A 16,558-nucleotide genomic window follows, 5' to 3' on the forward strand; every position below is an offset into this window, starting at 1 on the left:
ATGTTTCCATACATATGTCCCAATAATGTCCTTTTGGGTCTTTTCTCTTTCATTATTAGACCCAGTCCATGAACCTAATTTTTTTTTTTTTTTAAATACAGAATTTTATTTAGAAACTGTTTAAAGAAAAAAAAAAAAAAAAAAGAAAGAAAGAAAAAAAAGAAAAGCACCCTGTCAAGAAAGACTAGGAGGAAAATGAGTTCCCAATACAATGGAATTTGAACAATGGCTAGTTACTTGCATTTTTTTGGAATTGTTAATCACCAAATTGGGGTTTTCCTCTGAATTCCCAACAAAGCATGCACTACACAACAATTTTATCATAAAATACCTGCTTTCTACACACATTGTAGGACAAACTACCATCAGAAACAAATCAATACAAATACATCTGAGGCTGAACAACCTCAGTAGTGGGGACACACATTTTGGACAATTCTGTCAAAGGATCTGAATAGGCTGTGGGCAAAAGCAAATGAGGGAGAGTTAAAGAATGGAATATTTTAAACATTAATAATTAAATCAGTCATGATACTGTATTTTCTGCATAAGAAAATTAACATTTAGTGATACACTAATGAATTTACCTCCAAAGAGATTAGTGCAATACTGATAGCAGTGGAGAGCTGTGGATAGCATGTATGGAAAACTCCTCAGCCTGGCAGATCTAAGGTAGTGATGGCCTTCACTGACCACTCCCTTTGCCAGAGGTCCATAAAGAACTTGCAGCATGGTCACCTGCCTGCTGTATTTCCACTCTAAGCAGTGAACTTTAAGGAGTCAAAGAGGAGTCCCCAGTGGGCAAGGGGACCAGAGAAGAGAAACATGTTAAATGCAAACTTAAAAGACAGTAAAATGGGGCATCCAGAGACGTGGACAAGTCCCCCAAAGTAGTTCTTGGATTAAAAAACTGGACACATCTCATTTCCCAAATAACACAATACACAGAAATTCGGGGGATAATTGGAAAAATTATCAGAGAAATGCTCAATGAAAATTGAGCTCTTTAACTCAAATATCTCAGGGTTGAAACACACCCTGTATTCATCCAGGCAACAATCCCTCTTGCTTTTTAGGAGGGATGCAATTGGTTAGTGACACCAAATGGATTTACAGAGGAACATTCCTCTTGGGCCAATGTCTAGGCCTACAAGGATTCAAGCAGTCCCACAAAGCCTTGTGAACAGCAGGTTCCAAAGGTTCCAAGGTCTGGCCCTTCCTTCCTAAACACAACACCAAGCACATAAAATCTGTTATGTTACATTTTGCATTTTGAAATATGGAAACATATTTTAAATACTCCTAAGGCATTTATTTATTAAAACGTTCTTTGGCAAGATTTCACATTAGCTGAAAATTCAATTCAGTCTTTCCATTTCTCTGCTGAGGTCTCCACTTCAATGTATTACATAAAAACACCTTCTCCAGCAATCAGTGTTTCCAGCAACCACATGATGAGGCCCAGGGTCAGCCTCTTTATTCCCTAGATGAAGCAACCAGATGTTAATACTGCTCTTCTACAAGGTAAAAGCTCCTCATGCTTAATGGAAAAGAAGTGAAACTTTTGCAAAGTGCACTTTTTAAGTAGAGGTACATTTTGCTTATGAAAAGAAACCAGAGAGTCCTCTAAGCATAATAGAAGGGAGTGTTTTACAGTTAAGCACATGATTTGGAGTGAAGAGTTTGAATGGCTGCTGTGCTGGTCCAGGCTGTAAATATTATTCTTGTTCCTCCTGTGGGCCCCCTTCATCAGGTATCTCCAAGCCTTCATCTGTGGCATACAGTTGTTCACAGTCCTCTGCAATACAGGGTTGTAATCCCCCTCATTCTCCTAATAATCAATTCAATGTTCCTTAGTTTTCCAGAAATCTCTCTCCTTCTCCAAGTGTTCAACAGTGAGTTTCAATATGTTGACCTGCTGCATCAACTCAGCCCCTTCATCACCTCCATTGCCCACACCAGGTTCTTTCTCACCACCCCTGGGCCAGCCTTAGGATATGCAGGAGTCTCCATGTTGAAATGGGCCTCTGGGGAGCTGCATTGCTAGAGCTGAGAGGTTTCTTTGGTTTTTTCAGAGCTGGAGCAACAAGGGAGGGAGACACTGCCATTTCTTGACCTTGTCTAACATTTAGACAATATATATAGATAATATAGGATCATAGTCTTTTCCATCATAGTTTGAATAAAAAAACTTCTTGAACCACTGGACAAATTCAAAATTGTCCTGAAATTTTCCTTTCACTAATTTGTTCACAGGAATTATTTTGTCAACACCCATTCTCTCTTTTTTTTTAAAATTCAGTTTTATTGAGATATTTTCACATACCATACAATCATCCACAGTGTACAATCAGTGGCTCACAGCACCATCATATAGTTGTGCACTCATCACCACAATCAACTTTTGAACATTTTCATTACTCCAAAAAATAAAAAAATAAAAATAAGAATAAAAACACAAAAAAGAACACCCAAAACATCCCATCCCCCATCTCCCTCTATTACTCATTTACTTTTTTGTCCCCATTATTCTACTCATGTGTCATACACTGCATAAGGGGAGTATGGATCACAAGGTTTTCACAGTCACACAGTTACACCATGTAAACCATATACTTATACAATCGTCTTCAGGAATCAAGGCTACTGGGTTGTAGTTCAACAGTTTCAGGTATGTATTTCCTTCTAGCTATTCCAATACACTAAAAACTAAAAAGGGATATCCATATAATGCATAAGAAAAACCTCCAGAATGACCTCATCTCCATTTGAAATCTCAGCCACTGAAACATTATTTTATTTCATTTATCTTCCCTCTTTTGGTCAAGAAGGCTTTTTCAATCCTACAATGCTGGGTCCGGGCTAATCCCCAGGAGTCAAGTCCCACATTGCCGGGGAGATTTATACTCCTGGGAGTCATGTCCCATGTAGGGGGGAGGGCAGTGAGTTTACCTGCCAAGTAGGCTTAGAGAGAGAGGCGACATCTGAGCAACAGAAGAGTTTCTCTTGGGCTGACTCTTAGGCACAATTATAAGTAGGATTAGCCTCTCTTCTGCAGGAATATGTTTCACAAGATCAAGGGCTTGGCCTTCTAAATTGAACACCCATTCTCTTAAAACCTGCTTGTAGTATTTTGAAGGTCTGGATGTATTCACATTCTAACTTAGCTTGGAATTTCACTTTCTTCAAGGCAATGGAGCCAGGGAACGCATGTCCATAAAATGACAATAGGCAGCCCCCGAGCACAACTGTTTAATCTTTGTCAAATTCAACTGCAGAGACTCATTGATCCAAGCCAGCATGTCATGTCAACTTAGGTTATCACTGGTCACTGATGTCAAGTATACATTCACTGCACCTTCTGCTCTCAGCAGGACCACATCCACTACCTGTGCTTGGCTCTGGTTCCATCTCTGTCCTGTTCCTACCTTAATTTTTTAAATGGAAATATATTAGAGAGGTAAAATTCTACAGAATTTGGTGACTCAGTCACTTGAGAAACTAAATGAAATGAAACAGTGCAAAATCACTCCCAGATTTCTAAATAGGGTGGATGGAGATGCTACTGAGGTAGGAAATACAGGAGAAAAAGAAGGTCTTGGTGGAAAATTAGGACTTTAACTTTGGACATACTTAGTTTGAGGTGTCTGTGGGCTATTGAAGAGGATATGTGAATTTATGGGTGTGAAGATCACAGAAATGGCCCAAATCTATCCTCCTATCTGTTTCTGTGCCATAAGCTCTGGACTTTGCATATCAAGAGGTGGACTCTATTTCCTTGTGCCTTGAATCTTGGCTTGCCTTATGACTTGCTTTGGTCAACAGAATGCAGCTGAAAAGATGGTGTGTCAGTTCTAAGCCTGGGTCACAAGAAGTTTGGTCTAAGCATAGACCTGAGCCAAGTCAGCCCAGTTGTCCTAGGCAAGGACCAGAAACATGAGAGAGCCAGACAATTTCAATAAAGCTACCTGCCTATAGCAATAGCTGACTGCAGATGGATGAGCAAGGCCAGCTGAGATGAGGGAGATGCACTGATTCATGAACAACAATAATAATTTTAATAAGTAACAAAAAAAGCCACTGAGAGTGGCAAGATGGTGGCATAGAGAGATGTCGAAGCTAGTTAGACCCCTGGTACAATTAATAAACAACCAGGAACAACTAGTAAATAAGCTGGAATAACTGCTGGGGAACAGCCGTGACTGTCCACACATCATACACCAACCTGGATTGGGAGGAATGCCTGAGACTGCAGCATAAAATCTGTAAATAAAAGCTGTGGAACCATGCTGGGAGTGCCCTCCCCCCATAGCAGGCTTAGCTGCAAAATCTAGCTGTGGTAGAAAGCAGCACTCTTTGAACAAGTGAATATAGCTCAGCCCAGCTTCAACTGAATTAACAAATGTGGACTGCTCAATACAAGTTACAAACCCCCAAAAAGCAGACAGAGGCTTTTAGTGATGATTGACCTTAAAGAACCAGAAGACTCATCTGTCCCAGGAGAGGGATCCCAGAAGACCAGGTGTTACCTCTGGCTGATGAGTAAAATTGGGGGTCTGTGGACTGGCTCTGAAAGGGGGCTTTCTGTCCCTTTTTCTCTCTCTAAACCTGAGAAACTCAGTGGAGAAATCCTCAGTCATTTTCAGTTCACACTGCTTTGACCCAGAAAAGGGTGGAGACAGCAGAGTCAGAGAGACAAAGAACCTATTTAAATGCAGATGATAATGCCCTAGGGGGTGTATCTTCCCTAAGAGGAAGAAGGTGGTACCCAGCTCTACTACTGGCCTTCCACTCAGAACCAGACCCCAGAGCCTGGGGGAAAACAGGCAAAACAGAAACTAAGGAGGCCACACCTCCTTACACCAGTCAGGAGTGAAAGGCTGACAGGTGCCACCCACTGGGCAGGTTAGGAAAAGCACAGTGACTAGAGGCCTCACAGGGTGTGTCAATCTTTTAAGACACACCCTCAGGGAAACCTGATACTGAATATTGCCTCCTTCTCAGACCTGAGCCCATTCTGGTATGGGAAAACCTGATTGGGGTAACCAAGGAAACCAGATGCCTAGACAACAGAAAACTACAACCTACACTAAGAAAAACAAAGATATGGCCCAGTCAGAGGAACAAACTTACACTTCAACTGAGATACAGGAATTGACACAACTAATGCTTAAACCCATTCAACAAGTTTAGGGAAGATATGGCAAAAGAGATGAAAAGTATAATAAAAACACTAGGTGAACATAAGGTAGAAATCAAAAGTTTGAAAAAACAACCAGCGGAATCTATGGAAGTGAAAGGCACAACACAAGAAATGAAAGACGCAATGGAGATATACAACAGCAGATTTCAAAAGACAGAAGTAAACACTCAGGAACTGGAGTACAAGACACTTGAAATCCTACACACAAAAGAACAGATAGGGAAAAGAATGGAAAAACAGCTCAGGGAATTGGATGACAACATGAAATGCATGAATATATGTGTCATGGGTGTCCCAGAAGAAGAAGAGAAGGGAAAAGGGGCAGAAGCAATAATAGAGGAAATAATCAATGAAAATTTCCCATCTCTTATGAAAGACATAAAATTACAGATCCAAGAAGCGCAGCATACCCCAAACAGAATAGATCTGAATAGACCTATGCCAAGACACTTAATAATCAGATTATCAAACATCAAAGATAAAGAGAGAATCCTGAAAGCAGCAAGAGAAAAGCAATTCATCACATACAAAGGAAGCTTCATAAGACTATGTGTGGATTTCTCAGTAGAAACCATGGAGGCAAGAAGAAAGTGGGGTGATATATTTAAGATACTGAAAGAGAAAATCCACCAACCAAGAATCCCATACCTGGCAAAACTGTCCTTCAAATATGAGGGAGAGTTTAAAATATTCTCTGACAAACAGACAATGAGAGAGTTTGTGAACAAGATATCTGCTCTATAGGAAATACTAAAGGGAGCACTACAGACAGATAGGAAAAGACAGGAGTGAGAGGTTTGGAACACAACTTTGGGTGATGGTAGCACAGCAATGTAAGTACACTGAACAAAGATGACTGTGAGTATGGTTGAAAGACGAAGGTTAGGAGCATGTGGGACACCAAAAGGAAAGAGGAAAGATGAAGACTGCGACTGTATAACTCAGTGAAACCTAGAGTGCTCAACAATTGTGATACAATGTACAAATCTGTTTTTACATGAGGGAGAACAAATGAATGTCAACCCTGCAAGGTGTTAAAAATAGGGTGGTATTGGGAAAAAAAAAATACAATCAATGCAAACTAGAGACTATAGTTAATAGAAGCATTGTATCATGCTTCCTTTAATGTAACAAACACAGTATACCGAAGCTAAATGCCTTTAAGAGGGGGACATAAGGGAGGGGTATGGGACTCTTGGCATTGGCAATGTTCTCTGACTCTTTATTCTACTTTAGTTTAATTCTGTCTTTCCATTGTTGCTTCCTAGCTGGACAAATATTGCAGGGTCTCACTGATAGGAACTAATTATAATATGTAAACTCATAGACATAAAATATAAGTTACCAAGATATAGAACAAGGCTAAAGAATGGAGAGTGGTTGCTTAGTATGAGCAGAATGTTCAACTAGGCTGAACTTAAACGTTTGGAAATGAACAAAGATGTGAGAAAACTAACAGTGCTGAATGGTGCATGAATGTGGTGGAAAGGGGAAGCTCAGAGTCATGTATGTCACCAGAAGGAAAGTTGGAGGTTAAAAGATGGCAATGTATAAAACAGTGAATCTTGTGGTGGGCAATGTCTGTGATTAACTGTACAAATATTAGAAATCTCTTTCATGAACTAGAACAAATGTATGACACTATAACTAGAAGTTAACAAGAGAGGGGTATATTGGGGAAATATATACCTACTGCAAACTATGTACTACAGTTACTAGTATTTTAACATTCTTTCATCAACAGTAACAAATGTACTATACCAATACTATGAGTCAATAATGGAGGGGAGTGGTTGGGGTATGGGAGGATTTCAGTTTCCTTTTCTTTGTCTTTATTTCTTTCCTGGAGTAATGAAAATGTTCTAAAAATTGAAAAAAAATTAATTGTGGTGCTGGATACACAGCTGTACAATGGTAGTGTGGGCAGTTGATTGTACACTTTGGATCTTTGGATAATTGTATGGTATGTGAACAATCTCAATAAAATTAATTAAAAAAAAACCACTAACTTTTGGGGTGATTTGTTATACAGCAACAGACACCAGTAGAGTGGCTCTGAAGCAGAGCAAGAAAGTTGGCACTAGATATGCTTTCAAGTATTTTCAGCTGCAAGAGGTAGTTAAGGACTTTGATATTGGTCAGGTCATCCAGAATATATAGAGCAAGAAGAGCAGGAGACTGGGTGAGGAATTTGGAGAACATCAGTATTTATGCCTGGTCCATGAACCTTCTGATTGTACTATGGCATCATACATTCTTATAACTCAGGAGTTGGTGCTCTATGGCCTGTGGGCCCATCCAGTCTACCTCCTGTTTTTATACTGCCTGTGAACTAAAAATGGTTTTTACATTTTTAAATGGTTGGAAAAAAATCACAAGAAGAGTAATATTTCATGACACAAGGAAATCATATAAAATTCAAATTTCATTGTCCAAAAATAATGTTGTATTGGAACACAGCCAAGTTCATTTGCTTGTGTGTTATCTATGGCTGCGTTTGCCCTACAGTGGCAGAGTTGACTAGCTGCAACAGAGACTGAATAACCCACAAAGCCTAAAAGAACCTACATTTCTGGCCTGTTATAAATTTTACAATATCAACTTTGCACACTTTGCAAAAAACACACATAAAAAGGGAGAGAAAGAGAAAAACATTAACAATTTAAACAGTGCAGGTGATCTGGCCTCCTATGTCATTCAGTGAGCCCATGGCCTGATGGAACTGAGGGTAAGATGGGTGAAGTCAGGCCACTGTTCATTTCCTGGGCTCAGTTCCTGACTGCATCTCACAGCAGTGAGACCCAGATGGACCATATATTTAAGTTTTAAAAACAAACCATTGAAGAGAGCATAAGGAAAATTTAAAAATAATTTCTGAGGCCATAAAAAAGTTAAATTTGACTACATAATAATAAAAATCTGATGCATTAAAAAGTTGTTTATTAGAAACATGTCAAAAGAGAACTGAAAAATTGTGTAAAATATTTGCAACCCAAATCCTAGACAAAGGACTAAATTCCTTTCTCAGCAGAGAGTTCCTACAAATCTAAAATGAAGAAACCTGACACAATAAAAAATTCAGCAAAGGACAGTATACAGGAATTAAAAATGGCCTTTAAGCATACAAGGGGACACAAGTTCAATCATAACAAGTGAAATGCAAATTAGACATAAAAGATTGTGGGCTTTATTCATCAGATAGGCAAAAATTACAAAACTCAACAGGCTGTGTTGAGGATGTGCCCTCCCACACATTGCTCAAACAAGTGTAAACAGGTGCTCTTCAGAGAGCAGTCTGACAATATCCTTTAAAAGGAACACTTCACAGACCCTTTGAAATGGCGATTCCACTTCTAGTAATCAAACGGACAAATACATTTACTTTTAGATGTGCCAAATGACATACTTGCAAAGATTGCATCACTGTAACAACAAAAGATTAGAGACATTAATGTCCATTAGTAGGGGAGTGATTAAACAAATTATGGTATATTCATTTGACAGAATGCTATGGGACCAATAAAGGGGGAAGGCAGCCCTGAATCTGTTAGATCCCTGCAGCCACCCTCCAACATCTATTCTCCCAGCCCTGCTTTATTTTTCTCCATAGGACTTACTGCTATCTGACGTACTATATATATTTCATTGCTTATTAGGTTTGTGATGATCTTTTTCTGCACCCCTCTATCAGTATGTAAGGTTCATGAAGGCAGAGATTTTGCCTGTTTTGTCCACTGCTGTATCCTTAGCCCCTAAAAGTGCCTGGCATGTAGTAGATATTCAATAAGTTGTGTATTGAAGTGATTTTGAATCCCCAAAACACTGTAAACATGTGACCACAATTAAAATGTAAACAAATGGAGAAAAACATGTTTTTTTAACAAGTGATAGATAACCAGGCATTCCTGTGAGGATCTGATATGGACTCACTTGATACCTGCCAGAGGGACACTCCCTTGATAAGGACACGACTGACCAGACCTCTGAGGCATAAAAACTCAGTGCCGACACTACTCCAAGGAGCGCCGGGTCAAGGCAGACTAGCACTGGGTCTCTCTGCCTGCCGGCTCCAGCATCTGTGCTGTGCTGTGAGCCTGGCTGCTGTCCTTGCCTCACTGTGACCAGCCCCTCCCACTGATGACTTTAGACCCTCCACTGACACCCTGACCATCGGCTCCTTATTAAAGGTCACTGCCTGCCTTGCGTCAGCCCTAAGGCCTGTGGACTTTAGAGACTCTGGTGTCCTCCACGTTTAAATGTGTTGTATGCCCTGGTTATTGCCTATTGGTTGTGTTTGCAGCTTGCAATTAAGCAAATAAATAAACTGCATTGAGCATCCAAACTATGGTTGTGCGGGAATCTGCTTTCGATTTGTGACCTTTACTGGACAAATACTTGTCAAATGAATGACTAAAAAATGAATGGACATGGAAAGATATCTAAGATCGATTTGAGTGAAGAAAAGTAAAATGCATTAGTATTCTATCCTTTGCGTAAAAAATTATATACAAGAGACCTCATTTGTATGCATACATACATTCATAGGCATACAAACGCATGCACACACAAGCATACACACACGCAAACACACAAATATTCGTGCTCATCCAGAGACTCCCTGAAAGGATATGTAGGAAGCTGGTACCAGTGGCTGCTCCTGGGAGAACAAAACTGAGTGGCTGGCCATCGGGGTGGAAGGGAAACTTCATTTTTCACTCTTTGTTCATGTTACTTTTGAATATCATGCCACACACATGCATTATGTATTCAAACACTAATTTTTTGAATCACAGATTTAAGGAACAAACTGAGGAAATTAGAGTCTTCGGAAAAGAGACAGAGAATGAATACAGAAGGCAAACAAGGAGAGCCTGGTGTTCCAGGGTTAATTAAGATTTGAAAGAAACTTCAGATAGGTAGGCAAGCTCTACAGTGCCTTTTGCCCGGAAGGGCTCAGGTAGCCTCATCCCTGAGCCCTCATCCCCTCCAGCATAACTTTGTCTCCACTCCTAGTTTTTCAGCCACACCTCTCCATTCCTTGTAGGCACTTTAACATCTTGGTGCCTTTGCACAAGTGGTTCCATCTGTCGGAATGCAATTTCCTATATTATCTACTTGAAAAATCTGTTCATTCCTGTTGAAGCCATCTCTTTCCTCAGTCTGTGCTGCCCACAGCAATTCGTTCATATTTCTACTCAGAACTGAATACTATCATCTTGTTTACAACAAATCTTTTTATACAAATATTCTTTTATGTATCTGTTTTTATTTACATATGTGTTTACACACTCATCTTTCTACTCCATTGCCTAGAACCATAACTTGCTCAGTACAAGCCTGGCACACAGTAGGTGCTGCCTTAAAATGTTTGTTGAGTGAATGACTACAATCACCTTCTTCATGTAACTTATACATTGACTTAAAATTAGGAGCAATTTCTAATAGAAGATAAAGGAACTAGCCCCTTTTTGAGTTGCCTTGGAAAATGTTAAAATTAGTATGCTGTAGAATTAACTTTTAAAAAGTTCAAAAAATGAGTTTTGCAGGGATATGCAAAATCACCTGAAAGAAGTCTGACCTATAAAATGGTGACCTAATCAATTAAAATTATTAACATACCCAAAGAAAGAACGTATGCGTCAGTAGCAGGTAAGTCAGCCTCCTCAGCAAATCAAGGGTCAGAATGCAAAGGTCCTGGGGACAGCCATTCCCCCTCCCTCTGGCAGGACTCCCCTCATTTGTGGAGATGGATGCCTCAGGCTCTCTTAGCTAAGGCCAATAAATACCAAACTCCTCCAATTAACCCCTCTGTTCACTTTCCATATTTACCAAGTAAACTTCAAGTTATGTGGGGTTTTTTTTTTTTTTTTAATCCTTTTTTCCTTTTAATCAAGTACTTAATTCACACCGTTTTCTCTCTTGGCTGTTACTCTGTGGCAGTAGGTCCCCATCTCTCAAGAACATTGCCTCTGAACTGGCAGAGACAGAACAAGTATTAACCCAGGCCCCAAACCTGGACTTTCAGAATAACAAGGAACAGTGCTAACCAGCCTTTCCTTTCACTTAGAAAAAGACTGCGAATCAGAGGATCAAAATCTCTACCATCAGAGGATCAAAATCTCTACCTTCCGAAGGTAGGAAACCTGGAATTCAATGCAAAAATGGAAACCAAAATGTATCAAGAATGAAGTATATAATAACCTCATGGTACTTTCTCATATAGAAAAGGTCAAGATGGTTTTTGAGAAATAAATGTTGGATAATCTGGCCTCATTTATTAGGAATGGGCATTTTTATAGGAAGATGTTTTTGTTTCATTTCCTGAAGGGGTATGAAATGTACTAAAAGCGATATAATGGGTCAGAATAAATCAACTCATGCATAAGAAATACACTTGTGTAATGATTTTTGGTTGCACAGAATATCCAGCACATTATTTCGAAGTGGCAAAATTCAGGGCAATCTGAGAAAAGAGAATTCAATAGTGGCAGCTATATTTGCTGATAGATTTACATAGGACACACATGCATAAAACCCCATCTTATTCAGTGTATTTGTCAAGGGGCCAAGCGTTCTATCATCAAAATAAGTTATTTTGTAAATTACAGTGCACAGAACAACAGAAGAAAAGATACTTTCTTGGTGAGTAACCGAAAGGCATTTTGCAAAAGTTCCATATCAGTCTGAAATGGAAGAATCGGAGTCCAGGCATTAGCTTGACTCCTCCTCTTCTTTGGTTGTGGTGGCCCCAATGGGAGTCATTTCCTCGAAACCTTCTGCCAGCTTCTTCTCTTCCTCTTCTTCCTCATCCTTTCTGCATGCACTCCTGCATGGCCCTGAACTGGTCTACACAGTCTGACACCTTGACAACCTCCATGCTCTAGTGGAAGCAGGAAAAGGCCGGCTTGATCTGTTCCCCACAAGGGCCTTGGCCATTCCCCTAAGGCATGGGCAGTTACAGTTAATATCTCCATTTGGCAGTATCAATCTGTGCTTCCCCTACGGATCCTTGGGTCTTCGGTCACTAGCTCTGCATTGCTTGGAGTTTCATGCTATTCTCTGGTCACAAATATGAATCATCCTTCCCATTTTGCCAGCAGTAGGCCACTGCTGCAGCCCGGTGCTCAGACCTCGCAGCAGCAATGGCTGCTCCTCTCCTCAGGCTCTCCAGTTATATTTTTACTCCCATATATGTCTGCCTTCTTGGAGAATACATGCTGATCATGATGACTTTAACATTCCTATATTTTTGATCTTCATATTTTTCATTATAAATCAATGAATCATTTGGCTCTTGTATGTGACTGTCTCTGAGACATCAATATGCTCTTCAATTGCTAATAAAATCAGAGTTCTGAATCTGCAAGGTTGCATATCAAATCATGGCTGTGAAACATATAGCAAGGAATACTTTCCCACCCCAAACTGTCTCCACACTCCACCCATGAAACCCTGGGAGACAATGAGCTTCTTTCTGGGGCAACTTTCAGACAGCCTGATTGTGTGCCATTTGACAGCCATTTATAGAGCAACTGCTGTATGCCAGACATTGTGGTGCAAAGACAAAAGAAGCACATCCTTGGTGCATTTAAAAGAATTCTGTGGTGTCTTTAGGTATTGAAGATTTCTACTTGCAGAGACTTTTTGAGAGCCCAATCTTTCTCATTAGGCTTCAAAGCATAGGAAGTCCTTCCTATACATTGGAAAGTGTGAATCATTGCTTGCCTCTGATCTCCACCTCCTAAAATGGCGGCTGGGCCATAAGAGTTGGTGGGGGGTTTCTTTTAGCAGCATCCATACGCTTCGGTAGGACCTTGAATCAAACGATTCACCTTAAACTCATGATCAAAAATATCTACCATATAAAAACCATAAATGAACTCCTCCCTGTTAAATTGTTCTGAGGAGGCTTCCCTTTCTCTCTCTCTTTTAAACCTCGGCATGAAGTTCAATCACATACTTTAAGATCTGCTCCAAGGAAAGTCAGTGAACTGTTTGTAATAAAGAAGGGCTTCCTACTCTGACTGCTTTTCTAGACAAAATTTGTTGAAAAGGCTGAGGTCAGGACCAAGCTCTGATAAAGTCAATGACTTTCACAGCAGTAGACACGACTCCTTTCAGAATTGCTGGCACAGTTCAATTCCTGTTGATGCTGACAGCAATGAGTCACAACAATGTGTAGAGCGTCTTCAGCAAAGCAGCCAAACCAGGTGGGTTATGAGCTTCTCAGGTGCTCCCCCTGAGCCTAGAGAATGAAAACATTCCAACCACACACAGCTTTGCTTTTCAAAGACATTTTTTTCTCCATTTTGAAAAATGACAGCAGGTTGTAAGTATTCCAAGAGGGCATCAGAAAAATAGGAATACTTCTTTGATGGCACCAGTGTGCAAATGAAGAATGATTATGAGGAGCTGGTTAAAATGAAAGGCATCAGATTTGTCCAGGTGATTGCCTGCTTGAAGGAAAGTGGTGTAGGAGACAGATTAATGAGCTGTATCCAGATGTTAAGAGAAAGATCAGTGATTCTAGAAGGGATGGTGGCATTTGAAACTGGTCTGGCTACAGTTCTCTTCTTTTGCCCCAAGCCACAAACCAGTTCGAATATTTCCTAGATATGTGGCTTCATTAATTTTTCTCCAATTTTGTGGCTTCCTTTGCTTGGCAAAAAATAAGGGACATTTTAAGGTTGCTCCAAGACAAGTTGGGGCAAGTCCAATTTGGTTAAAGTTGCAGCCTTTTAAAATCAAACCTCTTCTTATGAAAAAGATCTATGCAACTCCAGGTATTTTCCTTTAAAAATTATTTTCAATTCTGTTTTAGTTCAAACATACAAAAGTATAGAAAATAATGTAACAAACATCCTGTGGACCCCATTACTCAGATTTAACAAATGTTAGCATTTTGCAACATCTATCTTAGATCTCTTTGGTTTTTAAAGGAAGAAAACATTACAAATAAGAGCAGCTCCTATCTTTTTTCTCTCCAAGTGTCCTCAGAAGTAACTAACCTGAATTTGGTATGCTTGTACTTTTATTACAAAAGTGTATATGTTAACAATATTGTTCTGTATATATTTTAGAAATTCATAGGAATGGTATACTTTACATATCCATTTGCAACTGTTTTTTATTTTTATGTTTTTGAGATGCTGTAAAATGTTCTATTTTATTAACTTACATATCTACTTTCCTACTAACTACAGTTTTTCCCCTTTTTCAAGATTACAATCAGTGCTGCAATCAAAATTTATGTCCATGTATCTCTGTGTACATGAGATAGTTTCTCCAAGTTAGATAATGAGAAATGCAGTTGCTGGGTTATCAGGAAATCCCATCTTCAATTTAACCAGGTATTGCCAAAATTATTCAAAAATGGTTGTATCAGTTTATACTCACACTATTTCTAAGTGTCCCCTCCCCCCACCTCCACTTTCCCTTCATCTCTTGGCATTATCAGACATTCTATACTTTTAACAATAGGTAAAAAATGGTATCTTTTGTTTTATTTTGGCATTTTCTTTTTGAGCATCTTTTCCTGTGTTTATTTGTCATTCTGTTTCTTTGGCTATGAATTGACTCTTCATATTCTTAGACCATTTTTTTTAAAGTGGGTTGTCTTTTTTTATCAATGATTTGTAGGAATTCTTTCAACATTCAATATTCTGGATAATTCTCTATTGGTTATATGCCTTGCAAATTCCTATTCCCATCCTGAGGTTTGCTTTTCACTTTGTAGAAAGTGAACTTTTTTCATGTAGACAAATTCTTCAATTGGTGTGCTTTGTGTTGGTGCCTTAAGACATTTCTGTCTATCCTGATATCCAAAAGCTCCCCCCACCCCACAATATTTTCTTCTTTTGGCTGTGTAATTCCAAGATGTAGGATGCCCTTTCTGCTTTGTTGGAATCAGATTTTCACTGGTAAGAATCTCTTCATATAAAAAGGGCTGTTTAATGGTTATGCCAAAAGCAAAACCAAAGGATATATCTCATTTAATATCCCCAGTATCCTGTGAGGTAAATATTGTGGCAGAGAATTTAAGTAATTTGCTCAGGGTCACAAGACTAGAAAGTGCTTGAGCAGAGTATAAATTCAAGAAGTCTAACTCGTGACCATACCCTACACTGTCTTTGCACTTAGCTTCTTTTCTTCCCTCCCTCCCTTCCTCCTTCCTTCCTCTATCACCATCTCTTTCTTTTTATGTTTTCCATCTTAAGCTAGGCTTGATGAAAAGAAGGGCAGATGTCCATTATTATAATGGCAGCGTATGTTAAATTCCTAACAGTACTTGGCATAACATGATCTGAAAACTGTATGGTACATGACCCTGTTTAGTAGTCCACTATGCCATCATTTTGCATTATAAAGAATTTTCTTGCATTCAGACAAATTTCAAATCAACAGGAAGAAAATGAAGAGAAAAAACTAATTTCTTTTTCCTACTTGATTTGCAGACCCTTTCAAATCCATCCAAAGAACACAGATTAAGTTGAATGTCTAATGTTTAGTGGGAGTTACTGGTGTTGGGGATACAGCTGTGAAGACAACAGGCAAGATGTCTGTTTCTGTGTGTTCATATTCTAGGCTGAGGGGGACTCTTAATGAACAAATATAGATGGGATAATTTCCAATAATGATAAATATTATTTAAAACAAGGCAATAGGATAGTGACTGAGGGTTGAAGTGGGGAATTGTGCTTTTTTTAGATTGGGTGGTCAGGGAAGGCTTTTTTTGGGAGGTGACATTTGAGCTGAGATTTCAGAGATAGGAAGGTAATGGCTACATCTGGGGGCAGAGGGTTCTAGGCAGTGCTGAAGCACTAGGGCAGGAATAAGCTTGGCATAGTTTAGGAACAGAGAAAAGGACAATATAACTGATCTTAAAGAAAAATGGGGAGAGTCATATGAATCAGTCAAAGGTGAGGCATGAACAAGATCATGTAGGGCCTTAAAGGACATTGTAAAGAATTTGAATTTATTTAAAGTGAAATAAGAAGTTATAGAGCTTTGAGAGCAGGGGAGTGACATTGCCTGTTTATATTTTGAGAAGATCATTCTGGCTGCTGTGAAGATGGAATATATTTTGGAATGGGAGCCACTTAAATTTTTACTTGAACAATAGATGGATGGTGAAACTGTTTACTGACATGGAGAAGAAATGAGAGAGAAATGGGTGTGGGGGAAGTACAAGGAAGGAGATGGAGAGTTGTGTTTGGCCTTGTTCATTTTGAGAGGGTTATTAGACTTCCAACTGAAGATGTCAAATGGGCAAACAGGACATGAGAGTCTGGAGTTTAGGGGAGAAAAGGTCAGTTTGAGATATAAATTTGGAATTTGATATAATTACCTAGAAGG

General features: G+C 39.3%; 2 pseudogenes; both read right to left on the minus strand.

The window, feature by feature from the left end:
* Positions 1-1,192: 1,192 nt before the first annotated feature.
* LOC119542627 lies at positions 1,193-10,287 on the minus strand (annotated as a pseudogene).
* A 1,627-nt stretch (positions 10,288-11,914) lies between these two features.
* Positions 11,915-13,146, minus strand: LOC119542628 (annotated as a pseudogene).
* Between the last annotated feature and the right edge of the window lie 3,412 nt (positions 13,147-16,558).

Source organism: Choloepus didactylus, chromosome 8, assembly GCF_015220235.1.
Source record: "Choloepus didactylus isolate mChoDid1 chromosome 8, mChoDid1.pri, whole genome shotgun sequence".
Taxonomy (NCBI): domain Eukaryota; kingdom Metazoa; phylum Chordata; class Mammalia; order Pilosa; family Megalonychidae; genus Choloepus; species Choloepus didactylus.